This window comes from Pinus tabuliformis, chromosome 4_1, assembly GCF_031772625.1.
Source record: "Pinus tabuliformis cultivar Carrire ecotype Pingquan chromosome 4_1, CPIR1, whole genome shotgun sequence".
Classification (NCBI taxonomy): Eukaryota; Viridiplantae; Streptophyta; class Pinopsida; order Pinales; family Pinaceae; genus Pinus; species Pinus tabuliformis.
Genome location: NC_142303.1, coordinates 305,654,948 through 305,682,409, shown reverse-complemented (window position 1 = coordinate 305,682,409; position 27,462 = coordinate 305,654,948). Strand labels below are relative to the sequence as shown.

The following is a 27,462-nucleotide window of genomic DNA, read 5'->3' as shown; positions in this document are numbered from 1 at the left end:
GCACAACAATATTAATCAGGGATACAACTACAATAGTAATGGGGTAATCACTAGTATTATAGGGACCTAACATTTTCCCCAATTCACATGAGTTGGCATAACAAAATAGGGATAAGATCTAGTTGATTTGTGACTTATGGATTACTAGAATCAAGAGATGGTTGATTTTCAACATTTTTTTGAGATTCCAATTGTTTCCAGGAGAGATGAACCAATCACCCAATTTTTTCATCCAAATAAATCCAATCCACATGTCTCTTAGGAAATTGATAACAAATATGGACAAATCTACTAGAAAAATATTCCAATGATTCATCCAACCTCATTCTAAGTTCATTGATATTTTTAAACAAACTTTGATAATTATACCTATCAAAATATTGATGAAGCTCCTTAACAAACTACTTAAAATAATGGATAGACGTAGCTGGTAAAGTTTTACACCATTCCTCGACGTGACCTTTAAGCATAAGGGTGAAAAGAATGTAAGCGACATATTAAAAAATATACCTCATTAGAATGAAAATATGGAAGGAAAGAAAGCGTATGTTTTAGCACCAATGTTTTGCCCTCACCATCAAAATTGTTATACAACACGCAATGAACTATTTCTACGAGAACTGGAAGATTCACGCTTTTAGAAAAACAATCCTAGACAAATGTTTTTGATGGATCCATTTGAAAATATGATGTTAAGATAGAGGTTCCATGTTCTCATCTTGTCATTTGGTTTCCCTTTTAGTGCCAAATTTGTTGATGGGGTAAAATGTCCTGCCAAAAGTTTGGTGGTCTCCCTAGTGGAAAGTCCCAATCATACCTCACATTGTTTGGGATAGGAGCACCATCCAGTATACCGACCCGATGTCCACCATGATACACCATGATACTTATACTCTTGGCTATCAAAATGCATAGATTTTAGAGCGAGGGAAAGAATGAAATTAGCCAAAGCCATCCGAGACATACAATTAAGAAAGTGTTAGAGGTTAATTACAAACTATTTCGAAATAAGTTTCTAGCATTAACATGGAATAAAAGAGAAATGATTTGAAAGAAAACACACATGAAACAACTACGAATTAGTTCATAAACATATCACATGTATGAAAGCACACATACCAACATAATGGAAATACCATATAGCCAATACAACTGCTATGAAGTTGCACGAGAATCAATGCCATAATTAAAGAAATTCTTATTATTAATATCATGAATTTAGGTACATATCCAGCAGGTCCATCAAAACCTAGTAGTGGAATGTAAGTTGCTTGCTCCATCTTCAAGAAAAAAACTTAGCCTCACCACAACTCGCCCTTTATCTGCCAAAAGTAGAGTGCTTCTAGCTCCCTATGAACAAAACAACTATCTAATTGGTAACCAAGCTCAAGTGCTAAAATTCCCTTACAAATGAGGCATGAGGGTATATTTATAGGAGTGAGGTGAACTTTCACCTACCATCATGCCTCTTGAACTTACTCATGACTCTCTAATGTCTAATGACTATTACATTCTCAAAACAATCTTCATATAGTTGTTTATATTATGATGAGAAATATGTATGCTATGATAGAAGATAATTTATGAGGAAAATAGAGATAGTTATTAGAAACCCTAGAGTACTTATTGTTGATATTATTACAAAGTCATGCAGACTTGCATGGGGCAATGAATAGGGTCACAAAGTTCATTTTCTATAGTGAAGGTCCATTTTCTTGTGACTACACCCACCACCAAGTAGATTAATCTTAGGAATAGTACCAACACTCCACAAATTGGTTGGCATAGTACCATGGGAAACCAAATGGATTCATCTTGTGACAAATCCCAACCAATGTTGTTGACTTGTTTCTCTCTAGTATTGTTCTTGTAATTACATTTTCTCTAGTATGTGTGGGACTTTGTGCTTAGGTACAAGAGGAGTTGCAACCTGGAAAATATCCTCTACAACACTTGAATTTGAAAATTAAACTTTAAATTTCATCTATATGGAATTGTGAAAGGAGAATCCATCTTTCCTCTACTAATTTTTTCTTTCTCTTAGTCTTGAGTTGTTGGCCAACTTCACAAATATGTTCAAGTTGATCATTCAAGTGTAAAATACAATGTTGTAGAATTATCTGGTATCTTGATCTCCACCAGATGGCCAACTTCCATTTATCTAAGGAGGATTAACAATGTATTTGTGTGTCAATGTGACTTATAGAGTATTATTATTTCACTAATTACTATATTTCCCTCTTTTGGGCAAAGCCTTGACCATTTGTGAAAAATGTGTATAGATATGCAACTATCATCATGTTTGCCCATTTCTACAACCCGTAATAGATCAAGAAGGAATTGATACCCATCAACATCAAGGAACATGTTGATTATTTCCTATAGTAATTCATCCTCCTCTATTGTTGTCGGTAGCTTAGTAATAAGGTTTACACATCTTTCTAGAATCCACTTATTTACAATCATGTCATTATCAAAGGATATTTGCAATCCTAAAAATGTAAGGTATCCACTTTCCTTATGAATATTTGGTAGTGTTGTAATGATACAATAAATGTTTTTCACCGCATTGCAACTAAAAGTGATTCCCGTCCCAATGTTTTACAGTCAACATATCATCATTGAAATAAATATATATATTGTCATTTGGATTATTAGTAAGAATATATCCATAATTCTTAAGGAGCTCCAATTATATTGTCCACAACATAGGAGGACATGTTCTCCTTACATATATCACTTCCTTACATAAAGGTAATATGCACTGACTTCTACGCCAAATCCACCATTAGTCAATATTTTATTAGAGCCATTACATCTATTGTTGTTAGACACTACTAGTGGTGAAATGTTTGGAATATATAGACCCATGGTTTTGCTTGAGGTTTTCGACTAAATCTACCGATATAGTATAGCTTATTACTGATATTTTCACTCATTTCGGGAAAAGGAGAATCTCACTTGAGGCATGCCAAAACATAGAATGATAAGATGGATCTAGATGAGTGGAAAGAAACAAATATTACCATCGCATTATTTATTTATTTTAAACATATTACCAACCAATGAAACCATATGTATTTACAGATCATCCATTCATAGATTAAGTAGTAAAGAATCATATATCCATAGTTAAAATTTTTAAAGGGGCCACACATTGATCAAACCATGTAACAAAAATCATTCTCACAAATCCTTCTTTATTATTCAGGAAATCATTACAATAAAGATCCACATAGGCTTGCACAATCTCATATCTTTTCTCCGCAACTACTCTGCAATTTTTTTTCCAATAATATCTTCAAAAAAAGAAGGACCCAACAAGCCCTAACTACAACCTATTGACTCACCCTGGATTCAATTTTTTGCTAGAAAATCTCATCCATGTTGTGGTTATTATTCTTCACTTGTTATTGTGTCTTTCAATATTACTATTTATCCTTCAAACGAAGGACCCAACTCTAGCATATATTGCATAACATCATCTTTGAAACTAGTGTATGCAGAAATAACGTTGTTCCATATTTGAAAAATGGCAGAGAACTTTCCCAAATATTTATTTGTAGCCTTGACATTAAGTTCAACAAGTTTGGACTGAAGAAGCTCTTGGAGTTGGCCTTCTGCAATGGAATTGAGAGCTCTGAGAGTGACAAAATGACTTTGTACAATTGAATGAAGGTCTCTAAGCACTCTCTTAGTAGCCTACAATTCTTCTTCGATCTAAGAATCCAATGCATTTGCTTGCACCAGAAGAGCTTTTGTTGTTCTAAATATGGATTTTTCATTTCCTAATCAAATAGTTTCTTGACATTCTCATGGAGTGGGTACATAGGCTTATTTTTCTTGGCCATAACACTACTGTAGTTCGAGGCCTGGCTGAAAATGTACTAAGAATCATTCATGAATTGTTGGAGGGTGTCTTTCACATATGAGGTTGCAACAATTTCTTGGGAATTTTTCTTTTGATACTCGATATAAGGATCTGGGAATGCTTGGTGAAGTTTGGTAAAATTTCCTTGAAAATATTTATTCAATGAAACCAATTTAAGACATGTCATTTCAACATAATTGTAGCATTCGGTAGGGGACACATGCAGCAAAGTCTTCAGGTGGCTTAGCAACAAATTTAGAAACGGTGGGCCACACTGTCTGAAATTTGGAACTCAAATCAGAAACATTCAATTATAATTGCTCTTTCTTCTCTTGCAACTGATCTCGCTCGCTTGTAACTCAAGTGAAGTGTTCTTGTTGTTGCTCACATGTGACTGAAAATTATGTGTACCTAGATTCAATAGTGACCAAACAATCCACAAGTTGGGTGGATGAGGCTTGAATGAACTGAAACAAATGTGAATTGGACCAATTATGGAGATCATTAGCTAAAAGGGTGTCTGACAATGGGAATCTATCTTGTAGAGGTTGTCCTCTGGAAACCAATTTTTTTTTACTAACCTTGTGTTAAGGATTCTTGGTCCTAGTTATGTTATTTATGAATATCTTGGTGGAGTCTTGCAATAACATGCCCTAGAAAGAGTGGAACTATATAATGCTGCCTGGAAACCAAAGAAAGCACTAAAATAGGTGGCGATGAAGGAACAGTAGATGCGGGAACAAATGGTAGGTTGACTTCCTCTAGTTGAGTTTCACGAGGTGCAGTGGATGGAGGTATAATGATGGGATTTACTAGGATCGATTCAATTTCCATCTTAGAAATATCATCAAGAACAGTATTAGGGTTAGGGCAATCAAAGATAGTTTCCTTAGAGGTCTTAGGCGATGAATTAGGGGAACGATCAGAAGACAGGGGTCATTCTTTGGTAATAGGGATTGCGGGTTGAGTGGTTGTAGCAACAACACCCTCATCTGTAAGGTCAATCAAGCTAGAAGTGGAGGGCTTGGGATTTTTGGGTGACTGCTGAGGAAAATGTTCATTGGGGTTGGTGGAAAAGGGATGTGTTTCCACAATTTCTGGCGGTGCAACATATAGAGGGGAAACAACATGAACATAAATAGGTTTTTTAACTAAATATCCTACCTTAGACAAAGTCATGTACACAGAAGAAATATGCTCCTGGACCTTCTTAATTAGTAGCTAGAGGTCTTAGTCATATTCAATAGGGCGCTTTCTAGACAATGATGGAGTGTCATGGCCAGAATTCGCCAGTTGCATTCCATTAAAAGAATATACAACTTCACCACATTTCTACATATCGATGATTCTTGGCCATGAAAGCACATCTATGTGGAAGGTAGTCTCATTCAAATAGAATGGAAGCTTATGCACAAAAAAGGTTGTTGGATTGACAATCATGAGTCAGACATAAGTGTTACTGTGGCTGACACCAAACCAAATCTAACGAGAATACCAGTCAAGCAATGGAAGAGACACTCTAGAAAATTTATAGGTGATGTCGACCATCTTCGTGTACCATTTCGTGAAGGCATGATCGTTGAAATATCTCTTTGTGGGATCTTTAGCGGCTCACTAGGGAGCATGGGCATCAGCTAGTGGCTCATCATCAGCTACTTGGGCAAGATCTCCACCTTTTGGAGGGAACCATTTCATCATGGTGAGAGGAATGACCAGATATCCAAAAATAAAGTAAGTTTACCTATTATGGACTCCTCAAAGGCTTGATAGAGCTCATTGAGCAGATAACTAGGCCAATTGAGTTGTTCCCCTTTTACACATGCCTCCGTGACATATATAGTATCAAGCGAGCATTCTCCTCTTGTATAGTGGCACATAATTTTGTCAGAAATGATATAGTAGGAAACATTAACTGGCTCATTTTTAATCAATTCAATTATAGCTCCACAACCCTTTTGATGGGTGTCATACTTTGCTTATAAGTTGTTGTCACCAGATTTCTTGCACCACTTCGAAATGTAGGCATAAATTCCTATGACCCTATGAATATCATGAACATGGATTGGATATTCCTGATCCAACCATAAGGATCCTCTTCTTATCAAAAATTTGGTAGAAAACATGACTTCCCCTATGGTGCCAAAGATAGGTAAATTGCACAAAATCAACAAGGTCGACTGCTTTAGTGGCCGAAATTCAGGTTTTATTTTATGGGATGTGTGGGAACCCAATCGCACATTAGGATGCATGAAGACATCAGAGCAGAGTGCAGGAAATAGGACATGGTCTAACAAATTGTTTTCGACTAAGGAAGCTTTATCATAATTCCCTAGAAGATCATTAGTGGTATGGAGGTAAGAATCAAAGGGAAAGAGAGAGATGCTAGGTTTAGAGCGACAATCCATCGCAACATAATGACGACTGTAGACAATGTGAACAAGAGGTCGAAAACAAGGTGGAGACAAATCTTGGGTGTAACCCAACTTGGCATACATTTTGATGAAGACTTCTCATTTTGGGGAGCAAAGTGATGAGCCTCATCATTGGGTAATTAGGGCCTTAATTCACCTCCTAGATTAGTCAAACCAACTATTCTCACAACTTATTGCATACTTTTGATTATATTTTGTTTACGAGATGAATTAGAGTTGGATATTTTTCTTTGTGGTCTAATATGCATTTAACACAGGATTAAAGGATAAAAGCAAGGAATTTTGGCAAAGACCATGGTCAAAACTCGAATGGGACAAGGGAGAGGAATTATAGGAGGTAAATCCTCCTCATTTACTACCCCTCCATTCGAATATTCCTCCATCAGCTCGGAGTGCAAATAGCCAAATCATGAGGAATATAAGGCAACCGAGCAAGTGAAAGTCAAAGCACCAGTTTATCTCGAGTTTGGGAGCCAAGCCTCCCTAATTTTAAGAAATTTGTTGGAGACTTCAATCGTATAAGTAGAGAGGCCTAGGACCTCAGTAGGATTCAGAATTTTGATTGTAAAACTCTACTTTATTTTCAAGCTGCAAGACTTGTGACAGTTTTTGATGTAATCCATTGTTTTGATAATAAGAATGAGTTTTGTTTTGAGCCAGCACTGAGTTAACTCAGAGGGCTGAAGCTCTTGGGTTAGGGCCCAACCCTAGTAGCTAAGGCTCCTCTTTATTTTACATGTATTCTAGCGTAGATTCATGGTTTAATCATTCATTTGCTTAAATAGCTACATTTCCATTATAGCAGTGTAGTGCATAGATTCATGGTTTAATTGTTCATTTGCTTAAGTAGTTGCATTTCCATTACAGAAGTGTAGCATAGATCGGTTATGTTTTAGCTTTCTTCCATTTGTGCCTTCTTTCAATTAGCAAGTTAGCAAGGAGAAAAATATCACCATAAGGGTGTCAGTAGGTGTCTCGGCCTCACCTCCTCCCTCTGGGACCATGACTTGAGGAAGAGACTCTTCAACAACCCCAAAAACATAGATTTCTAGTTCTTGCATGAGCTTTGGGAGTTTGTCGTCTTGATTTAGTACTTGGTTCATTTTATCGTCATCTTTTTCCATCACTCTCTTTCTATAATAAGCTCTCACTCGTATTCTCATCTCCTTCAACACTTTCTCCATGCATAATATATGTGGAAGCTAAGAACTCATGTCTTAATCAGATTATGTCTGTAGATTTCCTTACCCTCCGATCCACAACAAACCTGGCCAATCACCATCAACTACGTGTGTATTCATTTCAACGTTTGACTTTAGGCACTCTGAATCTCCACCGTCGATCTGCCTCGCCTGATCCAACGGTTATCACGTCACCCACTCACCAACTATCTTGGTCGATCTCCACCGTCGATCTGCCTCGCATGATCCAACAACTATTGCACAATCTCGCACAAATTCTTGCACGACCGATATCCACCCGAGATCACGTGAGAAAAGTGGTTTTCTCGTGCTACGTGTCACTCACTTAGGTTAATCGCGTAAAATTTAGGAATTCTACTTACAGCTTTGAGGGCATGCAAGAAACTTCTTACCACCTATGAAAACCCGCTCCATCACTCCGCACGTTTTCCACCCTTCTGTCGTCACGTGACTTGATGTGATCCATCCATCTATTAACTTCATCTCCCGCGATAAGATCTCCGCCATTCATCTCTCATTAATCCTGTTCATCCATCTATTGACTTAACCTCCCACAATAAGATCTTTTCCATTCATCTTCCATTAATCCTGTTTGTCCATCTATTCACTTAATCCCCTGCGATAAGATCTCCATCGCCCATCTTCCGTTAGTCCTGTTCGTCCATATATTCACTCAATCCCCTGTGATAAGATCTTTGCCATTCATCTCCCGTTCATCCTATTCATCCATCTATTCACGTAATCTCCTACGATAAGATCTCTGTCGCTAATCTCCTGTTAATTCTATTCCCGACTGATTCAATGGTTCCTGTGAATTGCTGCTTCATCATGTCTTCCTTTCACTGATTTCGATCTTCAATTGCTCTTTCGCTTGACTCCTTCCTGAACTTTGTTATGCATATCATTTAAATGCTGCCACTCCATAGACCTTCTAGCCATCCTCAACTACCTTCCATTCACCTGTCACATCTACAAGAACACTTAAATTGCATGCTTGATCTTACAAAAAAAACCAAAAAAGAGTGAAAATAGGTTTAGTTTAGTTTCCTTTCTTACACATTACTTTGGTTTGATTCTCTTTATTTCTGTAACTTAGATAGCTACATTAGGTTAGTGTTAATTTAGCAATTCTACTTAGCATAGCTATTTAAATGGTTAGTTAGGATATGGTGTGATTTAGAATTACATGTTGTTTTCTTCATTACTACAGTAGAGTAGCTCTCTTGGAATAGATTTGCTCTTCTTCCATCAAAGAACCAAGCTTCTTATGACTCTATAGAAGTCTGGCATGGAACCACTGGGGTCTCTCGCCAAACGAACAGTGACAATAGACAGGACCTTCCCTTCTACTTGTGCATATAGCACTATCACCTCCAAATTTGTACAAACCCCGGGTTGATAAGTAAAGCTGGTAGCCTAGGAGTTGTAGCATCCTTGCTGCAATACTGGTGCTCATCACTTTTTGGCACCGTTGCCGGGGAGGTGTCTGAGTAGAATGTGATTACTGCTTTATTTTCTTCTATTTCTAGTCTTCAATTTTCTTCCATTAGTTTATTTCTACAAAAGTAATCTAGTAGCTTCCTTTCTTTCAGTTGTCATTATCTGCTTTCCTTTCCATTCTGCAAGTAGAATTTCAATTCAGCAAGTAACTTTTCTTTCTGTCAGTAGTTTTCATTCAATCAAAAATTTCATTTCTGCAAAGTACTTTCCAGCTTAAAAAAATCTTACAAAAACCAACCCAAAAACATTTCCTTTCATGCCTCGTAGGAATAGGGACAATTTAGGGAAATTCTTGCCAAATACCCCCACTGCATCCAACAACCAACCTTCTCTCTTCTTCGGTGGCTGTGAACTGGAGGAACCTTTAGGTGAGCAACCTAACATATTTGAAGAACCTACAAGGGAAGAAGAAGAAGAGGAACCCATTCCTACTGAGCCAATGGCTGAAAACTGAAATGACAGAGGAAATAGAGAGAGAATTGAGGGTGCCTTCCCCATCAGGGAAACCAATGGGGACACTAAGATGAAGAATATAAGACCCTCTGCTCTAGCTCATTTCCATGGCTTGACCACAGAGGATCTTGACACTTTCCTATTTGAGTTTGTTGTTATGTGCTGAACCTATGACTATACAGATGATGAGAAAAAGTTAAAATTGTTTCCATCTACCCTCAAGGATGCAACATTACGCTGGTTCATGGGTTTACCTGGAGATAGAATCACAACTTGGGCTTAGATGTAGCAGGTTTTTAACAACAAATATAGGGACTACTGTAGGTTAAAGGATACTAAAGAAGATATTTTCAGGATGACCATGGGCCAGGATGAATCCTTAGAAGACTACGAAGAAAGATTCCAGCTTAGTTACAAAAGGGCCAAGTGCACACTTGACCCCAAGTCACTAAAGTTGGTCATGCTCAGAGGAGTAAGGGAAGATCTTCTGGATACATTACATTTGTTAGTAGGAGGAGATATCTACCAATTACCCTATGAGGATATCAAGACTATCTTTAGAAACCATTCTAGGGCAACTAGGAAAAAGGGTAGGGGTAGTCAACCTATGGCCAATACATCATCTTCCAACTCATCCATCAAGGGTGAAATTGGAAATATGCTGGAAGATTTCAAAAGTGAGATGCTGCAAACCCTTGCCTTGCAATTGGACACCATGAACATCAAAAGGAAGCAAGAGGAAGCAGAGAGAGCCTTGGCCATCTTTTGTCCTAGATGCACTAGGAGGCATCCTAGGAACGAATGTCCATTGAACTGCATTGAGATTTGCTCAGTCTGTGAAGAAAACCACTTCACATACATGTTCCCTTCTTTACCCGGACTCAAAGTTGTATATCAAGGAGCTGAAGGGGTCACTGAGCAGCTTTGCTACATCAACCAAAGGAGACCTCTTGGGCCTAGACCATACCAATAGGGTATGCAAGGGTCATCCCATGCATATTACAACCCCAACCAAACCACAACTATACCTTCTTGGGGACCCCCTGCTCATCCTTCCTGGTCTACACCCCCTCCTTGGTCCTATGCGTCTCAGTATCATTCCCCGCCAGTCATTTCAACCTCACATTCTGCTACAACCTCATTGGAATACCCCACACCAGGGGTGGAAGCCCCAATACAACAATGCTCCAGCTCTATTGGCTCCACCACCTACCCAACCACAACTCCTACACTCTGCTCCACCCAAGCAACCCTAGATGCCTGCCTAGCCAAATTCGAACCCGAACAATAAGCAGGCTCAACAAGTATACAGTGGAGAGACATCATACCCAGTTTATGTTGTAGAAATCCAGGAGATCAACCTAAGATTTGGGAGAATTCTCCCAGATAACCAACCTTCATCTCCACATAGGGAGGTTGAGGAAGAGAGAGAGGAAATCAACCTTAAAGTAAATCCACCCTTTCCTGAGAGATTAGCCCAACCACTCTAGCCTACCCTAGAAGAAATTGAACTTCTGGGAGAATTGAAAAATCTATGTGTAAAGATCCCCCTTCTCTAGGCAATAAAAGATGTTCCCATTTACAATACGTTGATTAAGGAGAAGTGCTTCAAGCATCCAAGAAGAAGAAAAAGAGATGCCCCTAGAATTAATGTCATTGGGCAGTTGTCTGAATTAATGCTGGGGCAGGTAATATGTCTAAAATATTTGGACCCTGGAAGCCCTCTAGTAGGTGTGCACATCAATGGCACCATTGTCCCATACACTCTGATTGATCTGGGGGTTGCCATTAATGTGATGACCAAGGACACCATGCTCAAGCTCAACCTCCAAGGGTCATTGAGGAAGACCACAACAATTATGTAACTTGCAAACTGTTCCACAGTCACCCCTGAGGGAATTGTGGAGGATTTGATGGTCTCCATTGACTCCTGGGAGTAACCTACAGATTTTCTAGTTCTCCAGCCTAAGGCTAAGCTTACGGGTTACCCTCTCATCTTTGGGAGGCCATGGTTGGCCACATCCGATGCTTACATTAGCTGCAAAGCTGGGAATATGACCATCAAGAATGGGCATATGTCTAAACAGTTAGTCCTATACCCTCCTCCTCAACCTTCTCTAGAGCATGATTTACCTTTATGGTTGGAGGAGGAGGAAGAAGATGAGGTTTATTCAGCCCAACTTTATGCTTTGGAAACAACCATAAGAGGAGGACATCAAGATGAGGATGACTTAATTGAACACCTGCTCTAAAGTCCAACTCCTAGTTTGTTACCATTAGAAGAAGAAGTAAGGGAAACATAGAAAAATCATCCAATTGACTTATGCTTGGCCAATTCCAACCCACTCCGTGTCAAAACCATAGAATTCAGCCCAGAGAAAACTTTGAAAATTAACCCATCTCTTTCTGCTCTTGAAGAGGAAAAGCTATGCAACATGTTGAGAGAAAACCTAGAAGCCTTCGCTTGGAGTTACCAGGAAATGAAGGGAGTACACCCCTCAGTGTGTACTCACCACATATACATCAAAGAAGGTTGCAAGCTAGTTTGAAAACCACAAAGGAGGATGAATCCAACTCTTAAAGATATAGTCAAAGAAGAACTGCAAAAACTGCTAGATGTAGGATTCATTTACCCTATCTCCGATAGTGAGTGGGTCTCTCCTTTAGTGTTAGTTTCGAAGAAAAATGGTAAGTGGAGGATTTGTGTCGATTACATGGAGTTGAACAAAGCCACAAAGGAGGATCATTTCCCCTACCCTTCATTGACCAAGTGCTAGATGGCATGATAGGGAAAAAGTTCTTTTCTTTCCTAGATGGATTCAGTGGGTACAACCAAATCCAAATCTACCCAGAAGACTAGGATAAGATCACATTCACCTGTCATTGGGGTTCTTTTTCCTATAGGGTCCTTCCTTTTGGCCTATGCAATGCTCCTGCCTTTTTCCAGAGAGTAGTATTTAGTATTTTCGCCGAATTAGTACATGATGCGGTGGAAATTTATATGGATGATTTTACACTGTATGGTTGTGATTTTCAAGAAGCCCTGACTAACCTAGGCAAAGTATTGCACAAATGCATTGAAATGAACTTGTCTCTTAGTCCAGAAAAATGTGAATTCTTAATGACTGAAGGGATTGTGCTACGTCATTCAATATCTCATCAAGGACTGCAGGTGAACCCAAACAAAATAGTAATCATCCAAAGGGTCCCACCTCCACAAAAGCAGAGGGATGTCAGGAGTTTCTTAGGGTTAGATAGATACTACCAAAGGTTCATAAAGGACTTCAGAAAATTGGCCTCTCCTTTATTTGGGTTGTTGGCTAAAGATTCTGAGTTTATATGGTCAAAAAGTTGTCAAGAGGCCTTAGACATTTTAAAGGGTAAGTTAACCACTGCACCAATTATTCGAGGCCCAAACTGGGCCCTCCCTTTTCATATTCATGCTGATGCCTCACACAAAGCCATTGGAGTAGCCTATTGGCTTGTTGGGGCCTGACCCAGGTTCAGAGTTAATTAGCCAAACAAATCCCAGTACTACTGGCCCTTTTGGCAACAGTCTGCGAAACGTGGACTGAGGTCTCACCCAAAGTAGTATGGGAGGGTGCTAGAACCAGGTTTTCACACCCTTGAGATGTCTGATGAGTTCGACTGGTCCACTATTTTCTCCTGTGCGTAGGTTGCTTTGCGCACTTTCCCGTTCCTCGTGGCCTGATACACTTTCTTCACGCAGCCCTATCTATGGGCCGTGCGTTACGCTCTATGCTATTCCTCGAGATCTTATTTATTTCCAATATTGGTTAATTATCTTCACCTACTTGAATGCCTTAAGTAATAATTAGTTATACAAAACATTCATACAGGTCTGCGCAGTAAAGAAACAATATACTTGAAAATTATATCCAATCATGCATTAAACCAAGAAAAGATACACAGAAGTATAGTAAAACTTTTCTTTATTGATTTTCCCAACGATTACAGACTCAACTTTCCCTGCGCACTCAGTTGCAGGGGTCTGCGCACTCAACTGTGGACTACTAGGCCTCTGCGTACTCAGTTGTAGAGCCTTCTCCTACTCTACGACCCACAGAGACACTTTACACTTCAATTCAACCACTTAGACTTCTCATGCTCTCATTCTATTCCCTCCTTCATTTCTTCCTTCTCTTAGAGCCTCGCTTTATTTATACAATCCCATGGTATGCTCTATTCCATCCTTCATTTCTTCCTTGTCTTAGAGCCTCACTCTATTTATACAATCCCATGGTCTGCGGACCATGGGTAGGGTTATTTAGCCGACATTACATTACAAAACTAGGGTGGACAACCCTATGACTCTATTATGACTTCGTGCTTTGTGCCCGCAATTCACGGAGCTTTTAGAAAAAACTTGCTCAAAACTTGGGCTTTAAGCCCCAAAACATGCCTTAGGGGGATTCCATGCCCAATAGGCCCCCAACACAAACATTGTGACTCGCCCTCGAGTCACTTTGTTGGTGCAGAGATCTTTGCGTAGAGTCCCTCCAACTATCCTCGAACTGTGGCAAGGTCAGCAACACACTGAGCTGCTGCTTGCTGGATCTGCTGCATACGTTGTTTCGAGACCTCTGTGTTGGGAGTGCTTCTCTACATCAATACGTGCATCCCCTGCATGTGTGCGAGCTTGCCTTCAATTTCTGTTGTGATGGTGAAGGCCTTGTCGATCCAAGGCTAAACGTGCACCTTCAGGATTGCTTCCTTGTGTCGTGCCGCATCCACCTGCTCTTTCAGTGCTTTAGCCTGCTACATCCACGTGAGCCTCTGAGTGAGGACCACTGTCTGCGCAGTTCCTCAGACATTGTCATACTGCTATTGGAGTTCTCGTGCCTTTGTCTCTAAGTGTTGGATGTTGGGGTCCTCCTGCATATTGGTGAGTACCTCAAGTGATTCTTCCAACATACTAGTGCAGTCTCGCACTGCACCGCCAATATCATCCAGTCCCGGTCTGATAGCACTAGTGTGCTGTTCTCTGATTTCTAGAAGGGTGGATGGCTGCACCTTTAATCGCAGCTTGGTGATATGAAGGTTCAGCATCAGCTGAACCTTTGTCATTTCTTCCCTTGCCTCGCATACCCCTGGTACTAATCAGTGGATCTACGCCTCTGCTGGTATGTCTACTGGGATGGCCAGCTCCGAGACGCTTTGGCAAGCATCATCTATCACCTGTACCAGCTGTTGATTCTACGACACCACTTCATCGCGCTGTAATCTCAGTTGTTCAATATTGATTTTTTGCTCACTGAGGTCTTGCAGTGCGCGGCTCTCCCTAGCTCGCAGCTCTGCAGCTATCCCATCCTGCAACACATATAAGGTCTCTCACGGGAGTGCAGCTAAATTGATACCGAGACCTTTAATTACACTAACCGAAGGCCTGTCAGCCTCATTTTTTGTCACTAGTGCCCCTTCCGACAACACAATGGTATTTGTCATTCATGTACACAAAATCTGTTCTATTTCTTTTGATCTGACTGCGAGGCCAGTTGAAAGGGTACCAACCTGAGGAGGGTGTGCTTGTAATTCCTGCAACTGCATTCTAAGGGTCCCTAACACAATTTGGTTCTCCTGCATGAAATCTTGGAGAGCCTCAGAGGTGACATCGTGCACTGTCTCACTGATGTCATGCAGATCACCCTTGGTTGGGGTGATCAGGTCAATAGACAACTTCGATGCCTTGACCTTCTTATGCGACCCTGCCCACTCTATTGGGTTCTGGCACTTCAACTGCATTAACGTGGTTTGTGGGTCTGCAACCCCCTCTTCTGTCTCTGCTTCCCGCCCCTGCGAAGGTGTCATTTGGCCCTCGCTCGCCTTCACGATTGCCTCCTCTGTTGTTGCTGCTACTGCGGCCTTTTCCTGCTCAGTTGCTTTCTGTGCAGCATCCCGCACTGTCCACACTTCCACTATCGCTGCTTCCTTCCTTCACTTTTCGGCCAACTGTGCGATGCGCAGCTTGGCCTCGTCTTTCTTTCTTTTTGCCGCTAACTTCTCTATCTCTGTGATTCCTGGGGCGCGACACTTCGGCGGCCATGCCTCCAGGACATTGAAAATGACGTTGTTTGTGGCTACGAAGGGTAGCTTTGTCCACTATTTAGTCGGGTCCTTTCGTGCTCTTATATAAATTTTATGCATGTTAGCTTTGAATTCTGAAAAACTCTGTAGACTGTTGTAAACAATGGGTGACAACCACAACTTACTGTTGATCCCCATTCTGAGGTTCATCTCCATGAACACCCAGAATATTTTGCTGTCGCGGATCCTAGAGGCATCTTTTGTGGCCCAGAGTGAGGCGTACTTCATGGCCTTCGATAAATCCCTATCAATTATGGGGAATTGACTATCCTTCGGCAATTTCCCAGCCATGAGAACTATGGATAGCAGAAGCCATGCATAGTGGAATGTTTTTCCTTATTCCTGAGCTTCACGACAATTTTCTAAAAACTCTTTGCAAAGGAACTCGGACCAGTTAAACTGGACCCCTCCGCGCACTGCTTAGCCAGTGTTACCATCGGCATGGGTACTTCATTTTCATGACACTTGGGCATAACCTTTCTTGCCAGGATTTGGGTCACCACGCGTACTGCTTTCTCCTTGATGTTGGAGATGGCATAGGCCCTCTTCTTCTCTTCTAGCTTGTAATTTTTCTTCATGGTCTCCGCAATGGCCAAGTCACTACCCTTCCCTTCCGAGATGTCTACGGGGTCCTCTCCTTTGCATGGAAGTCGAAAGATGCAGTGAATCAAGTCTTTCGTGATGGGGATGGGCTCCTCCAACCACAAACACCCATCATGCACTAGGCAGAGTAGATGCCTGATGACGAAAATGGTTATTGGGGTGTGGTGGAAATATGGCACCCAGAGCAAATTCAGTAGCCCAACCTTTTCTACTCCGTGCAACCACTTTCGCGGCTCTAGTTCTGTAACCCCCGTTGCGGTGTTCTGCTTGGGCTTCATGAGGTGCCTGGTCTCAAGGTGGAGGAACTTGTTGTTGGTACTATTTTATTGCTATTCTTTTCTTCTAAAAATCCATCATTTATCTACCATTTTCTTCCATAAACTCCTCATAGTCCATTGAAATTGATTAATGAAGCATTATAATTGTTATTTTACATTAAATTTAATTTATGAATTTTTATGTTAAAAATTGGAAACTCAACAAAATTACGAGATGTAATGACTTCCTATAATTGGTTTATGTTGTGACATGTGGCATGGCAGGAAAATCGAAACAGAAGATAAGGACGTGATCTAGGATGTACATACATGGTGGAAAATCTATTTAGCATTGAATTTGGAGCTCCTAAATACATGGTCACAGCTGGTCAAACCCAGCCTTTTCAGCAGAAAAATATGAAGTTATAATGACTGTACTTGATATTTTTCTTAAGATTAGGGACCCTAAATTGATTTCTATTTGTTTTAGAAATCAGTTAGGATTAGGAAGAATGAAAATAGCCTTTTTGGTTGTAAATTTTAATAAATAGGAGGATTTTGATTATTATTAAAAAAAAAGAATGCTAGTGAAGACATTAAAAAAAGAGCAGACTTAAGATTGTAAGCGTATTCTAGAACTCTGCTTTTAATGTAATCTATTCTCAGAACTTAATCAAAGGCATAATTTCATCAATTATGGTGTTTATGAGTTAACATTTTTATCACATGAAGTTTTTCAAAGTGTGCCATCAAAGCGTGGAAGGGCCCCTACGTGAGGATTGGTACACTTTCTTTTCTGTTTCATAGAATTTAGTATTCAAATCTGAATAGCGTTTTATTTCATTTCATTGCCTGTGAGTTTATCAATTTAATTAGAAGTTCTTGTGATTGTTATTTTATGATTCATAGTAGTAGCTTGAAAATTCAATTGCAAAATTATTGTATAAGTCCTTGTAAAAGGTTTAATTGAACATTGAATTTCAAAATATTTCTATGAACTCTGTTTTCATGAATTTGATTTTTAGTATGCTTAGTGTGTTATTTTGAAAGAGTTTTTGTGAATTATATCATTGTAAGAGGATTGAGAACTCAAACTAGTAACACTCTGTTTTTTAGAATAGTTAATTAAATTAGATGATATAAGTGTTTAAATTGTGAAAGGAAACATACTTCAATCTCTTGTAAAAGAGTGCTATAGCCTGTCACACTAGACACTTATTTAGACAGATTAGATCCTTTTAGGTCTATAAAATTTAGACATGTGCCTCTAAGTTTACCTACCTTGGTTGACATTAAATTTAGTCTAATCTAGAACCCTGGATTGGTCTCTACATTTTGGCGCCGTTGCTGAGGAGGCGCAACTAGAGGATTTCTAAAAAATAAACAAAAACAAACAAAAACAAACAAAAACAAACAAAAACAAACAAAAACATAGATTTAATTTTAATTCATCATTTTAGAAGTCATGTTTACTTATGTCTAGACCTAGAGATGATAAAGGTAGATTCATAAAAACCCCCCATCCAAAAACTAATCCACCACTAGGAGCAGACCCTTTAGGAAAAATTGAACACACAACACCAGCTAGGAAAGTCACCATACAAGAATTAGAGGATAAACAAAAATCAGGGCAAAGACTCACACTCATTGAGAGACAAATTCTATTGGCATACGAATCAAAGAAGAAACATCTCCCTGAATCCTCTATAAAAAGAGAAAGTAGTAAAATAACTCAACAATCTCTCCTTAAATCTACTGATTTTGAAAAATCTCAAGAAGGAGAAAAATCACTAGAACAATTTCTCTTTGAAACAAGTGACACTAAACAAGAAATTAAATCAACAGAGGAACCTATCAAAATGGCTGAGGAAGGAGGAGGATCAGCAAGAGGACCCACTCCTAAACAACTTAGAGAATATGAAAGACAAAGAGAGGCTGAACGGAAACAAAAACAAGATCAAGATCGAAGAGAGGAGGAAGAGTCAACCTTTAAATTTCCTATTCAAGAACCAGGAGAAAATCATGATGAGGAAATAAAAATGAAAAACATACCTCCATCTGTGTTACCAAACTTTTATGGCATGGCTTCAGAAGATCCAGATTCATTCTTGTTTGAATTTGACATAGTATGTCGAACATATGGTTACACAAATGATGCCCATAGGCTTAGACTTTTCCCAGCAACATTAAAAGCATCAACATTAAGATGGTTCATGGGACTTGGTGAACATGCAATAACTGATTGGGATGGCATGAGAAAAATATTCCTAAAGAAATACCAATCTTATTGTAGATCAAAATATTCTAAAGATGATATCTTTAGAATGAATCAACAAGAGGATGAAAATTTAGAGTATTTGGAACGATTTGTTTACAATTTACAAAATAAAAACATAGAACCATGTCTCTTGATCTAATTCGAACAATATTTTTGAAGGGCATTCGAGAGGAATACTTAGATGATATTAATTTGATGGGCAAAGGTGATATTTCCACTTTACCTTTCGAAGAAATTGCTGATTTATGTGAAAAGTATTCTAGGAGCAAAGCCAGAAATGGAAAAAGAGCTATATCATCCAAAGCCACAAAATCTGCTTCAGCAAGTGTCACAAGGGCTGAAATAGGAAACTTGTTAGAAGAATTCAAAACAGATCTATTAAGTACCTTAGGAAATCAAATTGACACTCTGAAAGCAAAGAAAAGACAAGAAGAGGAAGATCAATTAATGGCTGTCTTTTGTCCAAAATGCCGGAAGAAACATGCTTTGAAAGACTACCCATTAGAAAACATTCAAGTTTGCGCCTTTTGTACTGAAAATCATGATATATTTCATTGCTCTAAAATCAAGATTTTGCAGAATTGTAATTTGGAAGCTAACGCAGATATGGAGAATGTGTATTTCATGGGCGCTAAGAGACCATGGCAACCAAGACCTCCACCTCCAGGTATGTTTCCAAACCAAAATTTGCAATTTCCTGCACAAGATCAGATGTATGTTCAGAATTCTTGGAATGTACCCATGCCATGGCAACACCAAAATTACCCACAACAACAATGGAAACCATTTCAGCAATACTCTCAACAATATCAACCATATCCTCAACCATACCAACAATATTCTCAGCCATATCAACAGTATCATCAACCATATTCGCAATATCCTCAAACATATCAACAATATCCTCAGCAGCAAGTTGTTCATCAACCCCAAAACACTCAACAAGCATTGCCTGCTCCTCCACCAATAAATCCACCTCAATTACAACTTCCATCTAACCAACCTCCTAGACCCACTCAGATTCCTGCTCAACCTGTACCAAATCCAAATAATAGAGTAGATAGACCAACTTACAATGTAGATGAGGGACCATCATATCCCACATTACCTTTACAAAATATCGAGCTGAGGTCTGGTAAGGTACTTCAAAAAGAACCTCCAATAGCTGAAAAACAAGAAGAAAACGAAGAAAATGAAAATGAAACTCCAACTCAAAGGAAACAAAATGATGACATCAAAAATAAACAAATACAACCGTTGCATCCACCACCTTTTCCAGAAAGATTGGTTCAAGCAAAACTTCCCATGTCTATACCACAGTTTGATGTTTTAGATGAGCTAAAGAATGTCTATATAAAAATTCCACTATTACAAGCCATAAAAGACATTCCGATATATACTAAAGCAATCAAAGAACTATGCCTCAAGAAGCCTACATGATAAAGACCATTTCAATGGAAAAGTATGTTGATCCTGGTATTCCCAGAGTCATTACAATCATTAACAACATACATATTCCAAACACCTTAATTGACCTTGGGGCCGCAATAAATGTGATGACTCTTGAAACAATGAAAACACTGCAGCTCACAAACTTGTAGTACACACCAATTGTTCTAGAACTAGCTGATAGGTATAAAGTGATTCCTGAAGGGATTTTGGAGGACATAATTCTTTCACTGGACTCTTAGGAGTATCCAGTGGACTTTTAGTTCTTCAGCCAAAATCTAATTTAGGAGGACACCCTATCATCCTTGGTAGACCATGGTTAGCAACTGCTGATGCATTCATAGGATGTAGATCGGGTAATATGATTATTTCACGAGGAACTGAAAGAAAACAACTCACTCTCTACCCATCAGCACAATCACCAGTAGTAGCACACAATTTATGGCTTGATGATAAATACAATGATAAGGAAGAAGTTCAATATATTTTCAGCATCAATCAAATCTATGATTTTCAAGAACATAATAATGATGATTTGGTAGAATTGTTCCTTTATCAACCTGATATTTCTGAAGAATTAAAAAATGAACAATACCATGCTGCAGACGAACTTTTGGCACATAATTTTTAGGAAACATGCACCATTCATTCTTTGCAAACAACATTTCAGAACATTTTTCCCATTCAATCTATCACAAACACACAGAGCAAGACCATAGAGATTAGTCCAGGAAAAAATTTGAATATTAGAACTCACTTAGACTCATCTCAGGAGGAAAAATTGATTCAATTATTGAGAAAATATCAGAAAGCATTTGCTTGGGACTACACCGATATGCACGGAATTCACCCTGAAAAATGCACTCACCATATTTATACTGATAGTAATATCAAACCAGTGAGGCAACCGCAGAGAAGAATGAATCCCATCCTTCAGGATATTGTTAGATATGAATTACAAAAACTATTGAAAGTCAATTTTATTTATCCTATCTCTGATAGTCAGTGAGTATCCCCATTGGTAGTAGTGCCCAAGAAAAATGGCAAGTGGAGGATTTGTGTTGATTACAGACAATTGAACAAAGCAACCCTCAAATATTATTTCCCACTACCATTTATTGACCAAGTGCTAGACACATTAGCTAGGAAATCATAATTCTCTTTTCTTGATAGTTTCAGTGGCTATAACCAGATCAGGATAGCCTTAGAGGACCAAGACAAAACTACTTTTACTTGTCCCTGGGGCACTTATGCCTATAATGTTTTACCATTTGGACTTTGCAATGCTCCAACTACATTTCAGAGAGCTGTATTAGCTATTTTTGCTAATTTAGTTCATGAATGTGTTGAAGTTTACATGGATGATTTTTCAGTGTATGGTAATTCATTTGAGCATTCATTAGAAAATCTTGAAAAAGTTTTGAAGAGATGTATTGAAGCTAATTTGTCCCTGAGCAATGAAAAGTGTTTTATGATGTTAAATGAAGGGATAGTATTAGGTCACTATATTTCTTCTCAAGGCATTAAAGTTGATCCATCAAAAATCCAGATCATTGTCAATTTGCCAATTCCGAAGACTCAAAAAGAGGTAAGAAGTTTTCTTGGGTATGCAAGCTATTACAGAAGGTTTATTGAACATTTTAGTAAAATATCTTTACCTCTGTTTAAGCTTCTAGCAAAAGATACACCTTTCAACTGGAATGAGAATTGTCAAAAAGCTTTTGAAACACTCAAAGAAAAGTTATCAACCACACCAGTCTTAAAAGGACCTAACTGGACCCTACCATTTCACGTCTTTACAGATGCATCTGATACTACAGTAGGTGCCTCATTAGGCCAAAAATAAGAGTCTTTCAATTATGCCATCTATTTCATTAGTAAAAATCTAACACCTGCAGAATTAAACTACACAGTCACTGAAAAAGAAATGCTTGCAATCATACATGCTGTGAATAAATTCCGACATTATATAACTGCTTATGAGGTATTTGTACATACTGACCACTCTACCATTAAGTATTTAATGAATAAACCAATCACTAATGGCAGAGTTACCAGATGGCTGTTATTATTATAGGAATTTAATATTACAGTGTTAGATAGACCGGGTAAGGAAGATCAGGGGTCAGATTTTCTTTCTAGACTACAAAATTCAGGTGAGGTTGTTCTGGTTGAAGATTCTTTTTCAGATGAAAATTTATTTGCAATTTCAATAGTGAATCCTTGGTATGCTGACTTAGCTAATTATTTGTCCACAGGAAAAACATTTCCATATTTTACTCCAAAGGAAAAGAAGAGGCTGATTAAACAAAGTGCTAGATATTCATGGGTTAATGGAGATTTATTTTACACCGGTTATGATATGATTATTAGACGATGTGTAAGAAATGATGAAATAATTGATATTTTAAAATCTTGTCATGATGAACTGTGTGGTGGGCATTTTGCAGCAAAAAGGACAACATTCAAGATTCTTAGTCTTGGATACTATTGGCCATACATTTTTAAGGATTCCAAGAAGTATGTGAAAAGTTGTGACAACTGTCAAAGAATGGGCAGACCAACAGCTACAGATGAAATGCCACTTCAGCCTCAAGTACATTTAGAGCCATTTGAAAAATGGGCTCTAGATTTTGTAGGACCCATCAATCCAACTTCAAAAGGCAAAAAGTACATCCTAGTATGTACTGGTTACGTGACAAAATGGGCTGAAGCAAAAGCACTAGTCCGAACAACTGAACAAACAGTGGTAAACTTCCTTTTTGAAGAATTTTTTTTAAGGTATGGAGTACCAAGGGAGATAGTGACAGATCAAGGTACTCAGTTTACTTCAAAGTTGGTCCAAGACATCACAGAAAAATACAAAATCAAGCACAGGAAAAGTACACCTTACCATCTACAGGCCAATGGCAAGGTGGAATCTACAAATAAAAGATTGGAAGGAATTATCACTAAGACAGTAGCAATGAACAGAAAGAATTGGGAAGAGAAGCTCAAAGATGCACTCTGGGATTACAGAATCATGTGGAAAAACACTACAGGATTTACACCATATCAGCTAGTGTATGGAAAAGAGGTAATGCTTCCTATTGAATTTCAAATACATACTTATAATATGGCTGCGGATTTAGGAATTGATCTCAATGAAGCAAAAAACGAGAGAATTATGCAATTGAACCAGTTATATGAAATGAGGCAGCAAGCAGAGGAGAGAGCAATCCTAATGCAGCAACAAAGGAAGTAGTGGCATGATGCACACATTAAAAAGAAACAGTTCAAAGAAGGAGACTGGGCTTTACTCTTTGACTCTAAATTCAGAGATCATAAAGCCAAATTTACAACACATTGGATGGGCCCATATGAAATAGTTAAAGTAGATGAAAATGGATCAATCAAGCTTACTACAATTGATGGAGAAGGCAACACCTTTATTGTCAATGGACATAGGTTGAAACTCTATCATAAGCCCATCAGCAAGGAAGATTTTATTCAAAATGTATCTCAGCAAAGGGAGGTTGAGATATTGTAGCCTTTAGCTGTGATATCTCTACCTTAGTTAATTCAATTTTTTTATTTTTTTTTTAAACATAATAAAAATATAAAAACAATAAAAAAATACAAAATAAAAAAAAAAAAAAAAAATAATAATAATGGTTTAGATGTGAAAACTAGACTCTGGCACACTCTAAACCCGAATTCTTAGTAGAAAACCAATCATTTGGCTGGTAAGAATTCCTTGTTCTACTTGTTTACTGTTTTTCATCAGTTCAATAATGACTTGAGGACAATTCAAAGACTTAGTGGGGGAGAAGAAATAGTGGTTTTTCCCTATCTCATCTCCTCATTTTTACATCTTCAAGGAATTTGTTTTAGTAATTCAGTGTTTCAATAAAAGAGCTGTTTTTGTTCTAATTAGAGGGACCTGTTCAAGAAATGAGATATGTAGTGGGACCTGTTCAGAAGACTATGTCAACATTGAAGAAACAGTGAGGGACCTGTTCAAGCAATGAGATATGCAGTGGGACCTGTTCAGAAGACTATGTCAACATTACCAATATCAAAGGGACCTGTTTAGAAGGCTATGTCAACATCACCAATATCAGAGGGACCTGTTAAAGACTGCATTAAAGATACATCAGGGTACTTCAACAAAGTTTTCAAAGTTTTCTTATCATCAGAATTATAATCAAGGCTACATCAACACCAAGGATAAAAGAAGCTTCACAAACATGGTTCTTCAGATTTTAAAGGGACCTGTTATATTCAATTTCATTTCAAAGGGACCTGTTTTAGAAAATGAAGACCAGTCATACCTGTACAAACAGATCAGTCATACCTGTGCAAGCCAAATCAGCATTTTTTCAACCAACAAGTGTAATGTATTGTTGAAATTTTTATTTTTAACATTTAAAATTCTTAAATTATTTTAGTGTTAAAAATGATAATTATTATTGCTTGTTATCAATTTCAAAAATCCTTATACCCATAACCTTTGTAGTATTCCCTAAATACTCACCTCATTATCACTCTGCCTATTTCTATATGATCATTTCCATTTCCCTATCACTCCTTAGCCTATTTTTATTTTCTATTCCTACTACGCTCTTCAAACCTTTTCATAAACTCATCATTTTTAAATTTGAACTCTGTCAATAAAGTACCAACAAGTAGTGGATACTCAATGTAAAAGTCCATTCAATGGAAAGACATTTGTTAAACCATCTGTCCTAAAATGATTTCATTCATTTTGACTACTGGAGTTACAAAAACAATCTTCTGACCCAAATCTGCTTATGAAATGTATCCGTTATCATCACACGATTTGCATATTGTGTTATCATGATTATGCTTCTGCAAATCAGTACTGCTCCTCTGTATTCATGATTTGAATGTGCCTTCTGACTCTGCAAACAAACTTACGGCCCCTGATTGAAGACTCTGTTCTCTGCATTATCATCATAGCAATTGGATCTTATGACGTCAAGCAAAATGAAGGTCGGCTGTTGAGTTTTTATTTTATAAAACTCTGAGTTCATAAAGTTAGTTACGGAGTTAATGTTTAGACTCTGAGTTTCTTAAAGAGGGCCGAGATAGTAGGTGCTATAAAGGGAGAAAATATAGCAGACAGGCTTATCCAGAGTTTTTTTACTTCCGCCCAGAATTTGAGGACGTTAACCAGGTCAGCTCAGGCAATTGAAGAAGTAAACTCAGAGAATTGAGGACGTTAACTAGGTCAGCTCAGTGGAACGCAGGAAAAGAGGTAACAAGTTGAAAACCTTGATTGAATTTTTTAGCATAAAAAAGGGTTAGAACAGAGATTTTTAAAATGACCAATAGAGCAGAGCCTGAAAAATTTGATAGTTCAAAATATCATGAAGACTGTGTCAAGATTTTAGGGGAAAAACACTGGTTATCTTTTCTAGAGAAATTTAATGGAAATAATGAAGAGGTTACGAAGCAATTTTCATTTTCCTTCAATGGAGAGAAAGCTTTAATAGGAAATTTCTATTTTAGAATTTCAGAGGATACAATAGCACAAACATTGGAAATTAGTCCAGAAGGGGAAAAGTATTTCAAAACCAAGCAATTTAGAGAAAAATCATGGATTTAGTTTGTGTCTAGGTCAAGGGTTTCCTCTGTAAATTGGAAAAAGGGTTCCTAGAAGTTGGTTAATTCACCCATGGGATGATATGGTATACATTATTCAAAAATTTGTTACATGTGAAGGACGTTACAGTATAGTATACCTATATCACATAAAAATTCTGTTGCACTTAAAAGGTCAATGCACTATCAGTCTGCCCTATTTTCTCTTACAAAGTCTGACTAAAATGTCGAAGACCATTTAGAAACAAAAAGGTAATGAAGATAGGAGTTTGTATCATTTTGGTTTGATCAAAATTCTAATTGAATTTGAGTTGCAGAGGAGAGGAAAAACATGGAAAGAATTTTTAATTGACAATCAAATCAAAATTAGAGAAGATGAATAGGAAAAGCAAGAAAGCACAGAGTTTATGATTGATATTGATGAGGAAATCCCTGAGCTTAAGTCAAGCAATGTTCCTCAACCCAGAAGTAGTGTAAGGACAAGAAGGATGAGGCAAGAAACTGCCAAGAAAATTGAAAAAGATAAAATCTTCACTACTTATAAGAGAAGATCAAGGAGAATAAAAAGGAATTAGACATAAGATGATCAACCAGAGCCGAATGCAAATGCACCAATGGAAATTGAAAGCAGTGCTAATTCACAGCCAGAACAGGAAGCAAAAATTGAAACTGAGAGTAACAAGGGATAAAGGAAAGAGCCAACACCTACAAACAAGAAACAGAGAAGGTTAGGAAAACAGATTGAAGAGCTAAAAGAGGAATTGATGGAAGCAAACATGTTAGAGAAGGTCATAAAGAAGGAAAATGAAATGTTGAGAGCTCAGAGCAAGAAGATTCAGCAGAAAAATGAGAAACTGAAGAACAAAGTCAAAGAACTTAAAACTGATCAAACTGAAATATGCAAATGGGCGACAAAATGGTACACTCAGAAAAAAGTTCTCAAAGAAAAATATAAGAATATGAAACATGAGTCCCGAGTTCAGAAGAATGCCCAAGTTCAGAAGAATGTAGATGTATTGCTACAAGTAGCAGAGGCACAAGCAGAAACAGAATATAAAGGGAGCACATCAGGATTAGCATGAGGACATGCTAAATCATTGAGTTTGGGGGAGATGTTGGTACTATTTTATTGCTATTCTTTTCTTCTAAAAATCCATCATTTATCTACCATTTTCTTCCATAAACTCTTCATAGTCCATTGAAATTGATTAATGAAGCATTATAATTGTTATTTTACATTAAATTTAATTTATTGATTTTTATGTTAAAAATTGGAATTTTTCAACAAAATTACGAGATGTAATGACTTCCTGTAATTGATTTATGTTGTGACATGCGGCATGGTAGGAAAATCGAAACAGAAGATAAGGATGTGATCTAGGATGTACATACATGGTGGAAAATCTATTTAGCATCGAATTTGGAGCACCTAAATACATGGTCAATGCTGGTCAAACCCAGCCTATTCAGCAGAAAAATATGAAGTTATAATGACTGTACATGATCTTTTGCTTAAGATTAGGGACCCCAAACTGATTTCTATTTGTTTTAGAAATCAGTTAGGATTAGGAAGAACGAAAATAGCCTTTTTGGTTGTAAATTTTAATAAATAGGAGGATTTTGATTATTATTAAAAAGAAGAATGCTAGTGAAGACATTAAAAAAAGAGCAGACTTAAGACTATAAGCGTATTCCAGAACTCTGT

The 27,462-nt window shown here is 37.9% G+C and overlaps 1 pseudogene; it reads right to left on the bottom strand.

The window, feature by feature from the left end:
- Nucleotides 1–2,379: 2,379 nt before the first annotated feature.
- Nucleotides 2,380–27,462, bottom strand: part of LOC149175504 (uncharacterized) — a 129,304-nt pseudogene continuing 104,221 nt past the window's right edge.